The 2,247-nt window shown below is 35.4% G+C and overlaps 1 long non-coding RNA gene across 1 annotated transcript in view; it reads left to right on the top strand.

The window, feature by feature from the left end:
- The first annotated feature begins 657 nt into the window (after positions 1-657).
- LOC118766846 overlaps positions 658-2,247 on the top strand; it is a 14,493-nt gene continuing 12,903 nt past the window's right edge. The window contains exons 1-2 of the long non-coding RNA XR_005002756.1: positions 658-900; positions 1,726-1,731. This is a non-coding gene — a long non-coding RNA (uncharacterized LOC118766846). The remainder of the gene's footprint in view (positions 901-1,725; positions 1,732-2,247) is intronic.

Below are 2,247 nucleotides of genomic sequence, written 5' to 3'. Positions count from 1 at the left end.
ACAGAATATGTCTTGTGGCTCTGCCATTTTCAACCCATTGCATTCTGTTTGCATTTTCACGATGATACTTATTCCGTTGTTCTTTTGCCAGGCATTTGACTGCTGAGGACAAAGAGGAAGGCCCACCTTACATGGAATTTACCACAGATGACACTCACTGCAGTAGGAAACCACTGGTTCCCCTCCCACCACTGCTCTTACAGCTAAGACACAATATTACCATGCGTCTAGAGAGGAGACCTATCTCTCTCTCTCTCTCTCTTTCCCATTCTTTCTCTCTATCTATCTATCTAGCTATATGTGCAGGTGTCTATCTGTGTCGGTCACTACTTAGCTAACTGTCATCTTTATATATAAAACTAAAGTTGTGTGTGTGTGTGTCTGTCTACTCCGATTTAGATTCCTAACTACTCCCACATTTTGCGGTGCAGTTTAACCAAAACCGGGTATCTTATAGTCGTGATTCATATCGAGCCCTTCTGGGTATTAGCGCACGTCTACGATGAGTCTAAGATTTAAAATAAAATTTACCTTCATTTTTCCGCATTTTTAATGATTTTTGCTCGGGTTATATAAGGGAAGTAACTCTCTAAAAATACTTATATAGTTATTTCCCTTACAAACCCGAGCAACGCCGGGCAATACTGCTAAGTTGTTCTATAAACATAAGCTGTCTCTCTTCATGTCACACCCTGGTCTCTGTAGAATATTTCTTTCTTAACTGCTGCATTTCACATGTGGCTCCATGTGTATGTCTGTGTATCTGTGAACAGGGTGCATCAGTTTTTTGAGGTTATTTCTATGAATTTATAAAAAGACACATAGCACCTCAAAAAAACGTTATATTTGAAAACCAATTGGTACAAATAATCTTGAGAATTGTTTAAGCACACTTATTTAGTCTGGAAGAACTTTCGGGGAAGAACTTTGGTATGTCTTCTTTTAACTAAAATCTTCCTCTAGCTCTGATGATGCATAAAATCAAATATATACCTTTTTCACCTGTAAGAAGAATGACTCAGGAAATAACCGTTCTTTCAATTGCTTGATTAACCGACGAATTAATAAACTAATTAAGCATTTTGCTGCTCAAAGTCAGTTGACTACACCAAGAGACATCCCAATTAAAGAAATATTAAACTGCTTAGAATTTTGTAGACACAGGCATTGTCAGAATTTCCTGTCATTGCTTTATTTGCGTATTTTGTTGGTTTTAGAAATAAAAACAGTTAAAAACGAATGCAAGAGTTTTGGTCTGTCAAGTGTTCCTCTTGTTTCAATGTTGTTTTACTTAATTCGTAGAAATGAAACAAAATATTAATTATTCTGAGCATAGAGCAACAGATCAAGCACTGCTGTCACTATAATAATCATAGCTCTCTCTCTCTCTTCCTCCCTCTCTCTCTTCCTCTCTCTCTCTCTCTCTCTCTCTACCTATCTATCTATCTTCTGGTTCAGTTTCTAAGTTTTCACCTTGATGTCCCTCTCCCAACTCACTTCCAACTTCTGTCTCCTTAAATTTCTGTGTATATACAGATGTTGGGGCCAGATTAAGACCCATAGACACTCTAAACCAGTGGTTTTCAACCAGGGTTCCGCCAGTACAGTCCAGGGGTTCCACAAGAAGTTACAAAACTGCTAAAATCGGCTGTAATTTTTAATTCTCCTGTGCAGATATGTGTGCATAAGACTATTAAATTATTGCACGGGGGTTCCACGAGCCAGCGGAATGTTCCCTTGGGGTTCCTCTCCAGCAAAAAGTTTGAAAAGCATTGCTCTAAACATGTAAAAGCTTTCCATTCTCCCAAATATGTTTAATTAAAAATACAAACAATAATAAACCATAAATTTCTATTCTTCAAAATCAAACAAATCGAACAGTAAGATGGAAAGCTATGATTTATTTTGTATTCCTCCATTTTATGTTTCAAAAATGTTCTACTTTTTTTAATTGTAATCTCTTTGATGAGATCCACACAGTGGCACCATGAACATTTCAAAATACTTAATTACATACATATATATTATTGTTGCATGTGATTATAATAACGAGTTTGGATTGATATTATTTGAGGTATATAGATATATATTTCAATAGTTTTAGATTCTAATTAATTATTTTGTCCGTTATAATATTGCTGTTTTTTTAATTTTTAATGTAATTGATATCTAGTTGAATGGTTAACACCCACCTAATAATACATAGTCGTTTGAATTAATTTTTTTACAATCCAGCAATTCTTTCAC

Source organism: Octopus sinensis, linkage group LG18 (genome assembly GCF_006345805.1).
Source record: "Octopus sinensis linkage group LG18, ASM634580v1, whole genome shotgun sequence".
Classification (NCBI taxonomy): Eukaryota; Metazoa; Mollusca; class Cephalopoda; order Octopoda; family Octopodidae; genus Octopus; species Octopus sinensis.
The sequence above is the reverse complement of the archived record's forward strand: the minus strand, read 5'-3'. Positions and strand labels throughout refer to the sequence as shown.